Below are 18,065 nucleotides of genomic sequence, written 5' to 3' on the forward strand. Positions count from 1 at the left end.
ACCTGGCTGCTTGCAATAATTGCATGTCCCTTTAACGGGAGCTGTAGTGTGACTTGTCTGGGTCCCACCCTTCCTTTGACCGTCGGCTGGGACCGTCTGAGCTACTAACATTTTCATTTTTGTGTCTTTCATGCGCTTCTGTTCTTGATCCTGTTCTTCTCTAATTCTGTTCTGATGATATTGGAGCATCTGTAACATCTGGGATGGCGTATTTGCCTGCCAAGTACTTTCAACTTTGTACACTCGGTTTTTAACTAATGGTAGGGAGTTCTCGACTAGTTTTGATACAAAAAGGTGTGGGTATGACTCGCTACTTGGTTTTAGGCCACTATTAATAATGAAACATTTCTCGAATCTTGAATAGAAGTCACTAGTATCTTCATCATGTTTCTGTTTACAGGACGAGATGGCGTCCCAATCTTCCTTTCTAGTTGTCAATAATCTTGGCAGGACCTGTACTATCAAACCGGGTAATGCTTTAGTCTTATCCCCAAGGCCTACCCCTGGGACACGTTTGCTTTCTTCGTCTTCTATTTCTGCCCATACAATCTTTTTGTCCCCCACCTCCCATTCTTTTTCCTTTAATTTCTCGTAAATGCCCGTGGGCAGCAGTACCTTTAACATCTTCATGATATCCTCATACGTGTAATCCCCCATCAGTAACATGTCTTTAAGCTCTCTGTGAAAACCTGCAGGGTCTTTATCATGACACGGGACTAGTTTCTTCATTTCTAACAGTTCTAACTTAGTCAGTGGCGTGTGTACATATACACGTTTCAAGAGGTGATCCGCACCCATAACTGGGTGTACTTCTCGTAAGGGGTTCTGGCTTTCAATGCCACTCCCGCATTGCATGTGGTACATTTTCCTTTCTGGAGGCGGGGCGGGAACATATTCAGAGCTTACGAAAGTGTTATATTTATGTCGTTGTTTTAGAATTATTTGTATTAACTTGGTACTGAAACCTCTCCATCTATCCATGAGTAGTGCTTCTAATGTTTCGTGTAAGGGACCTGGATCGGAATGTTGGTTTCTGTATTTCGTGAGGAGGTGCTGAATCATGTATACACCTGCTAATTTCTGTTCGTCTGGGGAGAGGTTCAGAAATGTCTGCGCTACGGTGTCATCATTATATATGTCTGGATTTTCGGCCCATAATATGGCTGACCGGGCTAGTTCTTGTTCATCCATCGAATTGAGTACATGGTACCCCATTCTTTCTCGTAGTCTTTTATCAGTCTCCTGGAACTGATGTTCAGAAGAATTCGGGTTTGTTAAAGCAGAGAGAAAAACTCTCTTGCTTTCTGGACGGATGCCTTTCCTAAGGTAAGTTCCCTTACCTACATACGCTATAGTATCTGTAGTCCTTTCTGGTTCTTCAAGTTCTTCTTCCTCCTCGGAGGAAGCTTTTTCTTTCTCTTTTTGGTGTACTGCTATCACTGCTTTTCTAATTTTCTTGTACATACTGGCTATACAAGTCCCCTTGTCATGTTTTCCTTCAGCTATATTCTGACCCCACTTGTTCAGTGCATCTAATTCACTCTGATCTGTTCCAGGCCTGTCTCGTTCTCTTATTAGACAATTTATGAAAAATCGTAGTATCTGTGCTTGAACGTCAACTTTCTGTTTCTCCATGGCATCCTTGATACTGTCAGGGTCTTTCCCTGTCTGAACAAACTCATATATTCTATCTAGACGGTCCTTCATTCCTAAATAGCATAGCAAGATATCAGTAGCAGATCTTAACCGTAGTGATGCCAATATCATTAGATCGTCTTTTCCGGGTACTGGATCATATCTGCAAACTGAAAGGTTTTCTTTTAATGCGTCAAGGCGGGGTGACCTGAACGTGAGAGGACTCTGCATATCCCTGAGATTGAATCTGTGTGTTAATGGCGGGGTCCGAAGACCCGCGGTCGCACCTCCTGAAGCGGATGCTTGGGCATTATCTCCCTGTGGAGTCTGTATCTGAACTTGAATTTGTCGTTTAGTAGGATCAGGTAGACGTGGTTTCGGTAGGTCAACTTTGGGTGCGGGAAGTGGCGGGGCTGGCGGAACGGGGGAGGTCTGTCGCGGTACCGGCGGGACATGATCTGGGGGCGGGGTGCCACCCCCGTCCCTGTCAGTAGGCAAGGCACGAACAGGCAGATTGGTGTAAGCCGGTGCTACGTCCTCTAGATAAGAATTTAGGAATATGTCTTTAGTAGTCTTATGCATTACTTTAGTTGGAACTAATGGCGGCGGTAAGTTTTTCGGTATTTCTGATAGGGCCTCAGGTGTACCCTCGGCCGCGAGATACATACCGTTTACGAGATTGTTTCGGGCACGGTCTATTTGTTCTGTTTTTACTCGGATCCCTTCAGTAACTAATTCGTTTTCTTGGGCTTTTTCTGATTCTTTAAGTCTGTCTTCTCTACGGAGTGCTTTCTCAGCACGCTTATGTGATTCCTTACGCCAGAATTCTATGGCGTCTTTCTGAGATTGTCTAGCTTTCTTTTTCCATAATGCTTCTTCTACCTTCATGATGCACTCGGCATCCCATGTTCCGGTAACAGGCCATCTGTGTCTTTCGTCTAGATGCTTGGTATAGTCGGCCCATAACTCCAAATACAATATGGCATCTATGCCATGTTTGTGATACATAAAGTTACCTGGAGTGTCCCTAGGGGGAATAGGAATTTCTTCCTCTAGTATCCCTTTCCTAGTTCCTATCTGCTTTAACTTGTTGAAAAACGGAATCTTGTTTACTTATTACTGAATACTCAATCCTTACTACTTAATACTGGATACAGCTAGTTTATACAAGAAACACAATAATGCACATTAAAACAGTCACATTCATACCACGACATTAATCACATGAAAAGACATTTGAGACATAGATGACTACCCCCTATACTGGATGTACTGCTAAACAGTACAGATACACTGGTGTAACAGTGCAGAAATTCAGAAATTCAGAATACTAGATGTACTGCTAAACAGTACAGATACACTGCCTAATAACAGTGCAGACCGGACTTGTGTACCCAAACCCGTCTAGATACGTCCCAGCAATGGTACTCACCGGGAAGCACGGAAACAGAAGGCCTCGGAAAACTCGACTGGACTGGACTCGACTCGGCTCGACTTCGGAAAACTTCGGAAAACTTCGGAAAACTGGTGGGCCTCTTGACACCTCGGACCTTGCTTCTTTCGGCTAGGCTCTGGTCGGGATCCTCCGCACTCCTCACCGCCTCGTCTGGGCACTGATCGCAGTCTTCGTCACCTCCGTGGGTCAGAGGGAGATGCAGGAAATCCTGCCGGTACGCGTAGTTTCCATCTAACTGATGGCAGGGGACAGAGCTTGCAACGCACCAACCGGCGCGTGAGGTGGGGGAGGGGTCCCTATTCGGGCGCCAAAATTACGTAAATATATAATTTACTCTCTTAATTTCTATGCAGGTAAGTACTTAATCAATAATAACTCAAATCGGAAAGAAAGAACCAGAGTCCGTGGTGTTAGAGTTCTTAGGGGTTTTATTCCTCAAAAAGGAATGGTCAGGACCATAATATCATGTTCTTCCCACCGCAGGGGTGGAAGAAGGGATAGAGCGCTACATTTTATTGACAGTACATAGCTTATATACTTAATTCATGTCATAGGAAACAGTATAGTAGGCGTAACAGCTGAGAGAAGACAAGATAACAGTATACACGTGTTACTAGTACGTAATCAGAAGGCGTGGACTAGGCGTGAACTGGAGGTGTGTGCTAGAAACGTCACAGATAGGTGTCACAAAGGGGTGGCACTAACAGAAATGTTGCAATGTCAGCAGAAATCGGTAGCTTGGATGCGCGCGCAGCTGCATGACGTGTGATAGACGTGAAACTGGAGGGGTGCAGGGGACTTGACATTTACACTGACGGAAAGAGACAGAAGTCTGGCATGTCAGATCAACTTGTACTTCTATCATATCTGATATCCGATGTTTAGGAACCATATTATCTGGACGGAAAGGTCTCTAGGGCAGAAGCTATTCTATACTAACTGTGGATGCGTGTATAAGCGCCTAAGTGTCTGCATGAGAAGCGTGGGGGCACGGGGCCTTCCATGGAAGCATGGTAACAGAAGCTATGCATTACTTGCACTGAGACAGGTCGGCCCTTTGGCTCTGCAGCTGGGGAGGATGTTTACTGAAGCTAGTAGGCAGGAATGCATTTTCGAAGAGCGGAACAGATAACTCGAAGGTTATAGTCAGTCTTGGCAGGCAGCAGGCTGAGCTGAGCGCGATGGGCCGCGCTGGAAGTAAGTCAGAGTTCACAGATACAGAGACAGCCTGGGCTGAGGCTGTCAGAGTCAGAAGCCAGAAAAAGAGGCTCGATGGCAGAAATTCATGGCCTACCTTGCCAGAGCTGAAAAACATGTAAGGTACACTACAAAAAGACGGTGGCATAGCATACTTAGGAACGGGTTATTTAATCCATTCAGGGTGGATCTGAAAGAGGACAAGTTAACGTTGGACGCAAATGTATTTGCGTCTTCGTAGCTGACACAGGAGGGAAGTTACATGCTCTTTAAGCTGGTACATGGAGTCGGTGGGGTACGTGCTAGGGAACACAACTTGACCATAAAATTTATATTTCCTCAGTTGGAACTAGATTATCAATCAGAGGGGAACACATATCCTTCGTTAGGGTATCATCCTGGGCGGACCAAATGATGTACCTCCACTTACTAGGGTAGCCTCCTGGACGGACCAGATGGGTTACTTCCAATAAATGGCCAACAAGTGGGGGCATGTGTCCTCCATTAGGGTAGTCTCCTGGACGGACCAGGTGAGCTACCCCCCAAATAATAGTCAATCAGTGGGGAGTGGGTAGGACTGACGGATTACAACGGGGACAAAAGTCTGCATCACCTACCCTTCTCTATCTGCAAAGATTAGACAGAATATTTCTATTCCACGTTGTTTGCAAACAGAAAATACCTCAAACGAACAATTCCTTGGACAACAATGTCCAGTCAATCAATCAAGCAGTGGGGAGAAAAACAGGCATGCCGGATTACAACGGGGACAAACGTCTGCATTACCTGCCCTTCGCTATCTGCAAAGGGAGACAGAATATTTCTATTCGTCTCTGTTTGTGGACAGGGAAGATCTCAAAGAGCAACAATCGATTATTAATCAATTTCAAACAATCAGTGGGGACAAAAGTAGGCATGACGGATTACAACGGGGACAAAGGTCTGCATTACCTACCCTTCTCTATCTGCAAAGAGAGACGAACGTTCCTATTCGCCGCTGTTTGCAAACAGAGAATGTCTCGTCCTCAAGAAGAGGACCAAAGCTAAATGAACCAATAACCAAACAATATCAGTATTCAAATACCGATTCCAATACAATCAATCAAACAATCAGATGGATAAAACCATCCTACCAATCAGGCGTAAAACGCCCTACTTAATCTTACCCGGACCGGACCATATGGATAGTTCTTTATCTTCCTCCTCCAGCGCCCAATCGTTCTCTTACTCCATGTAGCATTCCTGTGGGATTCGAGTCAGGACAATAGGTCACTCGAGATAGGTCCGTTCAGAATCGGTGAAGTTCTTTCGATCGGCAGCCGGACGAGGGCCCTCTCAAGGCAGGTATACTCCAATCATTTCGATGTTCACTTCTTCGTCTGGATCTCTCTTACTGGATCTTATGTCACTGATGGACCCCGCGTTGGGAATCCAATTGTTAAAGGTGAGCCCACATTACTATCGATGCCCGGGCTGCTGGCGCAGGCCGCCTCTTAGTTCCCATTCTGAATAGTTACCAAATAAAGAGACGGGCGCTGGAAGCAGGAATCACAAGAACAGGATTTATTACTCATGAGGAGAGCCTGTCATTTCGGACACGAAACACAGTGTCTGTCGGGAGGTGCTCTAACAAGTGAGCTGAGACTTCGTCTTTTATACTTTACAAAACACTTGGCATTACAATCAGGACATTGTGACACAAAGAAAAGACATCCCTATAATCCTCGTGTCAATCCTACCCCACATATGTTATCAATAGAGACCCTTGAACTGTAGATAAGAGAGGGGGCAATGACGCAGCTGAGTGTTCCGCTGATTATTAGGAGATGTGCGCCTGATCGTATCCCAAGGGGGTGGGGAAGCCAGGATCAATAGTGGGTTCTTTGAAGAGGAGTGACTCCATACAATAAGGGGCAATAAACAGTATCTTCCGGCTTAGGCGATGGCCTCGGACATGTGTGGACAGTTCATCGCGGAGGGAGGGTTCACTAACAGAGGGGTTATTCATGAAAGGAAAGGAGGTGCTGGTCAGGTGCGGCTGTGACTCCCAAGGACGGGGTCTTGCAGAAGAAGGAGGTTTATGACTTGCCCATGTGAGGGAGGAGGGGAGGGCCAGGGTGCTCCAAGGGACAGAGTCGCACAGAGAGAGATCTTATGACCCGTATATGAGAGAGCGGGGGGGGGGCAGTCAGGTGCAGCTGGGGAGAGCTATGTCAGCTGAGGCGAAGGATGCCTCTTCAAGAGGAAATGGGGGACTTGCGTGGGTCAAGCAGAAGGGTTGCCTTTCAGGGCAGGGTCGTGCAGAGGGAGAGGGTTTCATGGTCTATGTATGTGAGAGGGGGTTTAAGATACGCGCAGGAGGGAAGCCGGGGATTCCAATGGGCAAAAGGCCATGGTGCCTAGAATGGCTGTCATGTACATATGGGCACGGGCTTTTACTGGCGGAGTGATGCGGTCAATATTTTATGGTATTCATGGTGCTTACAGGGAGAGGAGTGGGAAAAGGGAAATGAACGCTGCTTATGTACATTACTTTTCCTGATTTCCCACACAGCTAGGAAGACATTTGGCCTATGAAGGGTTGAAGAGGCTGGGTTGAGAAGGACGCATGTTTATTACAGTGAAGAAAGCACAAGCACAGACAATATACAGTGGAAATGTACAAAGTACTGTGCTATTACTTGTTAAGGGCAGGTTACTACCAGAAATGATTTAGCAATTAACGTTAGAGAGTATAATAACTTAACAAAAAAGCCAGGAAAATAAGTAAGAAATGCTTATCAAGACATTAGAAAAGTATGCTCCAGTTTTAAAGAACCTAAAGGAGCAATTTTGAAACATCTCACCAAACGCTCCAAGTTCCAGAGTACACTACAGAACAACAGTCCGGTATATGAAATTTAAAAAGACTCCTAACCTGCACCAAAAAGGCTGAAACTGATACCTCTGCTGCTCCTAAAAGATTAAAAGATATGGCTGTTCCACATAATCTAAATACTACACATAGCAGGGAACTCTTACTTATGTATGTTAACACTAACAAGGATACGAGAATAATAACTTACACTGCAGAAATTAACCTACTAAGACTAACACAAAGCCAGATGTGGTACATGGACATATATCATACATGGTGAATACCACAATATAAATATGAAGTTAGTTTACACACTTTTTCCTAATAGCCAAAGTCCTACATACTGTGAACTGTTGTTTTGGCCTTGACCAGCCCACAAACTGTATCGCACGGTAATTACTGATTTTAATGCTACTGGTTTTTACTGCTGTTTCAAAATTCTGTTTATATAATTCTGTGTTGAACTGCACTTTGCATACCTTAGCCCCAGCCCCCCGCAGTTTGGCAGAATTGATTGTTGTGAAGAGTAAGGTTGGGTACCGCTCGCTTCTTGTTTGAGTTGCAGGGTCCTCTTATGTATAGTTAGCACTCTAGTAGTTTTCACTGGAGATGCTACTTGAGAGCTATGAGAGACCAGACGGCCATAAGTCACTTTGATCTTGATTGGCCCAGGAGCCATATTGCACTGTAATTACTGATTTTAATCCTACTGGTGTTTACTGCTGTTTTTAAATTCTGTTTATATAATTATGTGTTGCGCTGCACTTTGTTTGGTACCACTCACTTCCTGGCTGAGCTGCAGGGGGCCTTATCAGTTACTTGTGACACATTGCAATAGTTTGACAATACAGGCTACAGTAGGGCATTGTGGTGAATTCTATAACAGTGCACATTATAACTGTGCTGAGCTTTCCCACTGCTTACCCACACTACCCACGTAGTACACCCTCCTGGATTGACAAGTTCCAGCCACCAGTGTTCAGTAATTCCTATACGTTTCCCGCATGTTCCAGATTTTTTCTCATATTTTGGGACATCCTCTACTCTTGTACACCACCTTTTTGGCCTGCTGACACCAGTCCAGGTCTCGTTTCCACTTCCCCACTTTTGGCGGCTCTACCGCTCCCCACGCTTTTGCTATGTTTTGTTTTGCCACACCAGATGCCAGTGTCAGCCATATTTGTATGTATTCAGGCCAAACAATCTCCCCAATCACAGTCAATAGGTGCCATCTCACCTCGACAGGGACCTGTAAACCCACCACCGCTGCCATCCACGGGAAACCACTTTCCAATATCTCTGAATCATGCGGCAGGTCCAAAGAATGTGGGAAACGGTGCCCGCCTCCCCGCATCCCCTAGCACATTGAAATGAAAATAAAATTCATAAAGCGCGAGAATCTCCCGGGGGTATCTAGGCGATAAGCAGAAACTGACAGGCTGGTAAAATCCAGAAGATGACAGAATTATTTGGGAAAGAGCCAAGGTTTTTTTTTAATTTTAGTTCTGCAGGAAGAGAGTTCCATAATCTTGATTTGCATAAAAAGAACCCTTTCCCACCCCGGTTGGCTTTCTTAAATCTGGGGATTACCAGATTTCCACTTGTGGATGATTGCAGTGAGCGCTTTGGGATATATTGATGAAAATGCTGTATAAAGTAATCTGGGCCAACAGCATTTGTGCCCTGAAGGCAATGCAGTATGCTTTAAACTAAATACGTTTGTCAATGGGGAGCCAGTATAATTGAATGAGTGCTTGAGAAACAGAGGTACGTTTTGGAATGCCCAGCAGTAGACTGGCTGCGGTGTTCTGTAATGTTTGTAATTTATGGAGAAAACGTTTTTGAATGTTGATGAATAGTGCATTGCCATAATCTACCTCTGGATGACATTAGAGTCATGACTACTCTCTTTTGCAGGTTAGATGGAATAAATGGTAAGACTTTCCTTAAGGTTTTCAGAATGAGGAAACACGAGGAAGTGATATGATTAATTTGTCACTCAAAGAATAGCTTAGTATCAATGGTCACCCTCAGGGATTTTGCTTTTTCCCTGGGGATAGGCAGATTCCCAAGTTCCTGGGGCCACCACTTGTTTGACCAAAAGGAAGGATTGTTGCCAAACAGTAGGACCTTCGTTTTTGAGGAATTCAATTTCAAACAATTGCTGCTCATCCAGTTACTAACATGGAGCATGCAGTTGTGGAATTGGGTAGCTGTGGATCCCGGATTATCGGGGATGTATTCACATCTGCCCAGCTTCTGCTGAAATGTTCGAGCTATATAGGATCTGTGCAGAATTCTAAGTTGAACTAACCTAAATCTGGAATGTATAGCCATTTCCCTAGGGCTTTGTATGACTTCCACCCAGTCATCATCTTCCAGCAATCCTGCATCTGTCTCCCACGCGTCTCTTAGGGGGCCCAGCGGTTCCGCTAGGTTGTTCATAAGCTTACAATATGTAAGCGATATAGCTATACCCACCATCGGGTCCATCGACAATCTATCCTCCATCGGAGAGTATTCAGGCACCTGCACTCCCACCATCACATGGCGTTTCAGGGCATGTCTCAGCTGTAGGTAGCAGAGCCCCTCACCCTTTTCTAATTTATATTCTGACTGAATATTTTCAAATGTACACATTTCACCATTTCGCCAGACATCCTGAGCTTTTCAATACCAAGAGGCTCCACCTACGGAACCCCACCAGACTTCGCATCTCTGCCAATTGATCACAGTCCCACCATGGGGATTGTCCAGTCAGCCTAGACTCCCAACCCAATTTGTGGCCGCCCCATGCTTGGACAACTGTTTTTGTATGTGCCGGCAGAGGTGGTTGACACCCCCTCTATACAATGCCTCCGGATATATCCTCGAGATCCTAATGTGTAATGGTCCAACCTGTAAGCAGGCTCATCACTCAGTCATTCAAACTCACTAGTTGAGCCGCCAGTAAGTAACACCTGACATTCGGCACTGCCATGCGCCCTTCATATACTCCCCTTTGCAATTTTCGTAGTGCTATTCGGGGGCTCCCCAACTGCAGCAGGACCCCTAGTTCTGCACCAATTGTCCGGAACACTGCAGTCAGGATCTGACGTGAGTATTCTGAAGTATTTACAGTAACCGCGGGAGGGATATCATTTTAAACAAGCCCTCCTATCCCATAAAAGAGACCGGTAGCCTCTGCCAGTGCATCACATCTCTACTCAATCTGTCTATCTGCAGCTTAAAAATCAGATCTAAAAACCTCTTTGCAGACTCAGTCAATCAATCAATCAATCAATCAAGGGAATTGTAAGTGCACTACTCACCCGTGAGGTTCTCAAGGTGCTGGGGGGTGGTAAGCAGCTCCGTTCAGTAGTAGAGCATGGTCTTGATGTGTTCTTGAAGATATGCAGGGAGGTGGTGCATCTGATGTTGATCGGGAGCTAATTCCAGGTCTTGGCCGCGATGTAGGAGCAAGCTCTTCCCCCTGTACTGGCTCTGCGGATCCGCGGGATTTCGGCGAGGATGAGGTCGGTGGATGGAGGTTTCGCATGGGTGCGTGGAAGGAGATTCTCTCGTTGAAGTATTGGGGTCCGGTGTTGTGAAGGCATTTGTAGGCGTGGGTGAGGACCTTGAAGGTGATTCTCTTTTCTATGGGAAGACAGTGGAGGTTCTGCAGGTGTTGGATGATGCGCTCGTGTCGAGTGATGCTGAGGACGAGTCTGGCTGCGTTGTTCTGTATGGTCTGGAGTTTGCGGAACAGAGACTTGTTGATCCCGGTGTAGCGGGCGTCTCCCTAGTCCAGTCTGCTGGTTATGAGTGCGTGGGTGACGGTCTTCCTTGATTCGTGGAGGATCCATATGAAAGTCTTTCGGAGACTGCAGAGGGTGTTGAAGCAGCTGGAAGCGACAGCTTTGATCTGTCGAGTCCTGGAGAGGGAGGAGTCGAGTACGATGCCGAGGTTATGGGTGTGGTCCGTGGGGGTTGCGAGGGCTGCAGAGGGTGGTGGGCACCAGAAGCTGTCCCATGCAGAGGGAGAGGGTCTGAGCATGAGGACCTCTGTCTTGTCCAAGTTGAGCTTCAGGCAGCTACTGCTCATCCAGGATGCAACATCCTTCATTCCTTCCAGGAATTTGAGCCTGGTGGTGATGGGGTCCTTGGTGAGGGAGAGGATGATCTGGGTGTTGTCGCGTAGGATACTATGCTGAGTCCGTGCTGTCTGATGATGGCGGAGAAGGGGGCCATGTAGATGTTGAAGAGCGTGGAGCTGAGTGACGATCCTTGGGGTACTGGTAAAGTGCAATTACCCCGTACCACCTCTACTGGAGGCTGCCTTAGCGTCAAAGCACTGTGTGCTGGAAACACGGTGCCGTGAAGTCGCTGTTGCCCTGTGAAGCGCTGCACTGTCGGAAGCGCTGTATTGGTATTGTATTGTGGTATACTTTTATAGCGCAAACCTGTCACCACCAAGGGCATCCTGGCGCTTTGACTCATGATCCAGCAAAATTCAGCAGCTCAACCAGTCCTGGGAAAGAGGTAAGTTTTCAGCGCCTTTCTAAAGGCTAAAAGATCATCAAGACTTCTCAGGGATATTGGCAGAGAGTTCCAGAGTTTGGCCGCCGCCACTCTGAACGAACGGCCACCCATCCTCACTCTCTGGAAGCGCGGAACTATAAGTAGCCTGGATGAAGAGGAACGTAGAGCTCGGGATGGAAGATACCAGGCAAACATTCACCGCAATGGGATTGGGCCCAGGCCATGAATAGCCCTGAGCACAATACACGCTGCTTTATAGCGGACGCGTAGGTGAACCGGCAGCCAATGAAGTTCCTGTAGCGCTGCCGTAGAAGAGCTATGGTAGGGGCTGGAAAGGGCGAGTTTGGCAGCCAGATTTTGCACCCTTTGAAGCTTGCCCAGAAGTGTTACCGGGGCCTCCAGAAGTAGTGCGTTACAATAGTCGAGTCGACTTAGGATGGTGCTTCGCACTACTTCTGGTCTGGCTTGCTCAGGGAGGAGGAGTAAAACCTTGCGCAGCATGCGGATCAACATCATGCACGTTGAAGTAGTCTTATTTACGTGCAGATCTAGCTGCAGGTTGGGCCCAAAAGTGACGCCCAGATTACGTGCCGATTGTGCGGCTGCCACCGTCTCTGAAAAGGACGGGGGCCATAAGTTGTCTGGGAGATCTCGGAGAACTCGGTCATTGGAGCAGTACAGGACCTCTGTCTTGGTTCCATTGAACTGTAACGAGTTCAAACGGAGCCATTCCGCTGTAGCCTGCATGCACCGGTGGAAAATCTCCAGTGGGACTGCATCCTGTCCCTCCAGCGAAAAGACCAGCTGGGTATCATCCGCATAATTAAATGCGGAGATCCCAAAAGATTTAATAAGCTGGACTAGAGGGCGGAGGTAGATATTAAAGAGTATAGGGCTGATGGCTGAGCCCTGAGGCACTCCTTGTCCTACTCTCCGCTCCTCTGAGCTGAAGGGAGGGAGCGAAACCCGTTGTTGACGGTTATCCAAGTAGGAGATTAACCAGTCCCTGGCCTTCTCTTTGACCCCGCATTCTTCCAGCCTCAAGATCAAGGCTGACCGTGTCGAACGCGGCCGACATGTCGAGCAGCACCAGAAAAGCTGCCCGACCACTGTCGACTCGCGACCGCAGATTGTCTAACACGGTCACCAACGCGGATTCCGTCCCATGGGCTGGGCGAAAACCGAATTGCGTCTCATCCAGCCAGGTGCTCCCTTCTTAGAAGCCGGACAGGGTGCGGGTCACCAATTTTTCCATGATTTTGACTGGAAAAGGAAGCAGGGAAATTGGCCGGTAGTTGGAAAGGCAACCAGGGTCGAGCGTAGGTTTTTTTAAGAGTGGGGATACCACTGCCTTCTTCCAGCAGTCCGGTACCGTCCCTGTTTCAAACGACTGGCAGCAGATGGAATGCAAGGGCTGGAAAAGATCTTCTTGAAACACCTTCCAGAGTTTAGGAGGAAGAGGATCAAGAGGCGAGCCGGATGAAATCGTAAGGGCTAGACTGCCAAACTCCTCCAAAGAGGGAAGGGGAAAGCTACTCAGCTGGGGTCGACTGGCCTCAATCGCCGGAGCTCCCAAACTAAGAGCCGGATTCAAAGGGGGAGAAGAAGAGCTACTCAGCTGGGGTCGACTGGCTTCATTCGCCGGAGCTCCCAAACTGAGAGCCGAATCCAAGGAAAGGGAAGAGAAACTACTCAGCTGGGGTCGACTGGCCACACTCGCCGGAGCTCCCAGACTGAGGACCGGATCCGAAGAAAGAGGGGGAGAGCAACTCAGCTGGTGTCGACTGGCCTCAATCACCAGAGCTTCCAAGCTGAGGGCCGAGTCCAAAAAGGGAGAGGGGAGACTACTCAGCTGGGGTCGACTGGCCTCAATCGCCGGAGCTCCCAAGCTGAGGGTCTGGTCATCTGGTCGGGGTCGACTGGAAGGCGTGGCCGGAGCTTCAAAACAGGGGTAAACGACCCTCTGCAGGGGTCGACTGGCCATCTCCTCCGGAGCTCCCGCACCAGTGGTGGGAATCACTGGATCCTGCAGACCCTCCAGGATTTTACGGATTTTCTCCTCAAAGGCTTCCGCAAGTGAGTCACAAAGAGCTTGCGATGCAGGGACAGCGCTAGCCACACACGTAGGGTGGGCGAGGTCCCTAACGATTTTAAAGAGGGCCTGTGCCTTGTTTGGGGCCTGATTCAAGGTAAATTCAAGATAGGTCGCTTTAGCCGTCTTGATCTGAGCCTTGTATTTTTGTATAGCGGACCTAAATACCGTTTTCTCCGAGTCTAAATACTGTTTCCTCCAAGCCCTTTCTGCTCGTTTACAGTCAAGTTTAAGCTGGCGTAACTCGCTCATGTACCAAGGGCTAGCTCGATTCACCCTCCCTCGTGACTTCCGGAGGGGTGCCAACTCATCCAACGAGCTCGATATAGACTGGCAGAAGAGAGTGTAGCTCTCTTCAGCTGTGTTGCCAAGTTTAAAGTCCTTACCTAAGATGTTCGGCAGTGGGGAGGTTTTGAGGATACGGGACCAAGGTCTCTCTAGCTTGGCTAGAGATAATCCAGCCTTTCGCGAAATATGGTCCTCTGAACAAAGGGAAAACATAACCAGAGAATGGTCTGTCCAAAACTGGCACTTGATATCATCTAATGATACCCACTGTGGGTCCGCAAACACTAAGTCCAAGATGTGTCCCTTCCGATGCGTGGGGCGTTCACCAACTGTTCCAGATTAATATCTGTACAGGCTTGGCTAAGGGAGAGGAATACATTGTCCAAAGAACTGCCTGCCCACAGATTGAAATCTCCAAGAATCAATAACTTGGAGTGGGAGCTAGAGAGTTCATAGATCAGGTCAATGAGAAGAGATATGGAAGGTGCCGGTCCCGGGGGACGGTAACAAAGGACACCTGAGTAGAGTATCAACTCCTGCTGTTTGATTGTAAAGCCCATCAGTTCAAATCGCGGTACTTCTCGAATCTTTAGCTGGGAAAGGGTCAGCGAATCTCTGTAAATGAACCCGATTCCCCCTCCTCGCGGGGTATGACTGATTTTATAGCCTAAGGGGCAGGCTAGGCCCAGCTCAACCTCACAGTCCTCCCGAGTCCACGTTTCTGTGAGAAAGAGGACATCGGGTTTTTCTGAATCGATGAGGAAGGCTATTTCCGTGTAGTGCTTGCAGAGGGATCTGACATTAAGCAAACCACAGGAAATTGGCCTAGTGGTTGGAAGCCTGACCTGGTTCTGACATGGTCTGAGTCTAAGTAGCTCAGCCCGGGAGTAGGCAATACGAAGTGGGCCAGAGGAGCCAGAGGTAGCGGCCCTAAGCGCGTCCGTTGCGCGAACGGGCGCAAACGGGCTTACCTCTGGCGCACCTCCGGCGCCCCTACGGCGCCCCCGCTGCGCACCGTCGCTGCGCACTTGTCTAGCGGCCATCTTATATGGCCGGCGGGTGTCGCGTGGGTCCTGGCAGGGCGAGTGGCTCTCCCTCAACCCAAGATGGCGCTCAGTGAGGAAAGACCTTCTCCCCACTCCAAAATGGCGCTCGAAACCGGCGCGATGGTTCTACAGAGCCCCCGAGTCCCTTCTGTCCCACAAAATGTGGGTGTGCAGCAATTAGAGTGCGGGTAAGTGCTCCCTTAATTCCCCCTAAGCGGCGCTAACAATTTAGGGTTAAAAGCGCGAAGCGCTCGGCGCAAACAAGATAAAACGAAATAAAGTTTACATTTTAAAAATAGCAAGGCAGGAAGAGCGTTAAGCACGCTGCGCTAATGCAGGAGATTGAATCAGACTAAGCGAGGAAGGAGGTCCTACTCTTATTACCTCCTCCTCCAATGCGTGGGTCCTGGCAGGGCGAGTGGCTCTCCCTCACCCAAGATGGCGCTCAGTGAGGAAAGACCTTCTCCCCACTCCAAAATGGCGCTCGAAACCGGCGCGATGGTTCTACAGAGCCCCCGAGTCCCTTCTGTGAAGAAGCGGGAGCTTACCCTGCGTTTCGCAGCCACAGGAACTCCCCGGAATCACTGCCGCAGCCCGGGAGCAAGAAGGGGGAGAGTGTTGCGTCGTCATCCCAGCGGGAGCCTACCCCGCGTTATCGCCGTCATCCCGCGTGTGTGTGCCCTCTGCCACGGGTGTCCACCCCGCATAATTGCTGCCTGAACTCACCGCAGCGGTATTGTGCAAGGCCGCACTGGGCCTCAGAGGCTGCCGCGGCACGTGACGGGGGCATCGGCCGCGTCATAGGCCACACCCCCGCCAACGCCGCGCAGCCATAGGACGAGGCTGCCACACCCCCACAACCCGCGCTGATATTGCCCTCACCCAACCTCTCCCTGATTGGCTGCCGGCCAGGAAGGCAGCCAGAAGACCCGGAGCAACCCGTACATCGCTGAGGGGAGCTCCAGAAGAGGGAGAGCCCCCTCGATCTGCCCCGACCCGGACGAGGAGTGGAAGTGTGGCCGACCTCGGGAAAGGCCCCCTGGAAGGGGCTGCTGCTGGCAGGGCTCCTGTGTTGGTCAGGGAAGCCCTGCGCCTGCCACCCAGCCTGCCACAGAAGGGAGCAGATAGATAAGAGCTGACTCCAAGAGAGGAGCCCGGTGAGTGGGGCTCTGCCGTCCTGTGGTTGGGGTGGGTGTCGGGGCACAGGGCCGGTGCCCGCCCCCGGGTCCAGTGTTTGTTGTGGGGCTCCTCCTTGCACGGCGGTGCCGCAGTGCGGGCCGCTGCAACAGTTTTGACCACATCTGGAGGCAGGGTTATAACCAGAAACCTGTGAGGGACTCCCACGGACCGGGGCTAATTTTTCTTGTCAGAACTGCCCCGCTGGACAGTGGACAGGGGCAAGGATTGGGGGCACACAGTACTTGGGCTTAATGCGGATACTGATTACTAATGTCATGCTAACAGTATATGCCCCTGTGGAATGTGTTCATACCAGGAAAGGTTTTCAGGCCCTGTGTTCTGCCTGTATTATGGTGCCTAATGTTAATTACGATTTATGCTAATGCTTCCGAACTTACTGCGTACCTGTGTTGGTTATGCCCTCATGATGCCCAGGCTGCCAACGTGTTCATGCTAATGGTATGCCCTCAGGTTGAGTGTGCTCATGCTTAAGAAGATCCCTGGCCCTGTGACATGCCATGCACCAGGTGTTGATGCGCACTGGGGAGCTCATGCCGGGTGTCTTGTTACCTAATCTTTTCCATGCTAACGTTATGCCCCTATGTTCTTATGCTTTGGGCTGATGAGGTATAGAGAGTTTATATGCCTACGCACAGTTTTTCACCTAATGTGTTGTGCTAAATGTTAATGCTTACATTTTAATTGCAACATTGACCCTGATGGACGTAACCTCTTTTTTTCATTTACCCTGTAAACAATCCCCCTTGTATATATTGCCCTGGCGCTAGTTGGTGCAATATAGTGATAACTGTGATTACCTATGAGTTTTATACAATACGAAAGTTATTCTTTTTCACCAAAACTGGTGTTGTGTCTCTTTTTGTGGTGTGCCTTGGGTGTCGTCTGTGTGTACTGCGCTGATGCTTCACACATGTCCTCAGGAGTTTGGCCTGCCCGCTTTGCACCATGCTACCTCCATAGAATTGGCTACCCCTTTTCTAACAAAAACATAATTTGCTCTGGGATGATGCAGGTTCTAAATAAAGCTTATATCCCCTGCACTTGACAATCTTTTGTGCCCCAGACAGTTTTTGTCTCAATGTTGTCTTCCAAAAAGTCGAAACCTAGTGAAGACAGCTGAGTATAAAAGGCTGCAGAATTAATTTGCTTAGTATTTGTCAACATACTTTTCATTCCTGTCTTATTGACATTTTTAAACTAAAATGATTTAAACTAAATTGACACCCAACACAATCCAAAGTTCAATTCATGGTGAAACCAGATACGTCTTTTCCAGGTGAGGAAAAAGGTCTGTTGCTTGTTTTTTGAAAGTTATTTTTGCTGGCGTCGTTTCAGGTTCACTAAGATCCTCAGAAAAAGTATAAAAGTTAATGAAATAGCCAGAGGTAGTTCTGTAAATTGTTGGGATTGCATCAGGATTCGTTGAAATCGCTGGAACCACTTGATCACTTGTTACTTCATTGTAGACAGGTGTTTCTCGACGTACTGTTATTTGGGTTTCAAGAGGTACCCGTTAAGCATGGGCGGAAAATCCGTTTCGCTCGCGGATTTTGCGGATTTTCGGTAAATTCGCAATCCGCGAGATTCGCGAATCTCCCGCAAAATCCGCAAATCCGCGAGCAGCGGATTTTGCTCGCACTGCTCGCACTGTTCGCGTGAGTTCGCGGCTTCCCAGTACAACTTCGCGCCCCGCGAATAAGTGTAAAATTGCAGAAATACGATCTTAGCAAAACTGAAACTACTTACCAGGTTCAAAAGTTCAGGCTCATCATT

The sequence above is a fragment of the Lissotriton vulgaris genome, chromosome 9, assembly GCF_964263255.1.
Source record: "Lissotriton vulgaris chromosome 9, aLisVul1.2, whole genome shotgun sequence".
NCBI classification, from domain to species: domain Eukaryota; kingdom Metazoa; phylum Chordata; class Amphibia; order Caudata; family Salamandridae; genus Lissotriton; species Lissotriton vulgaris.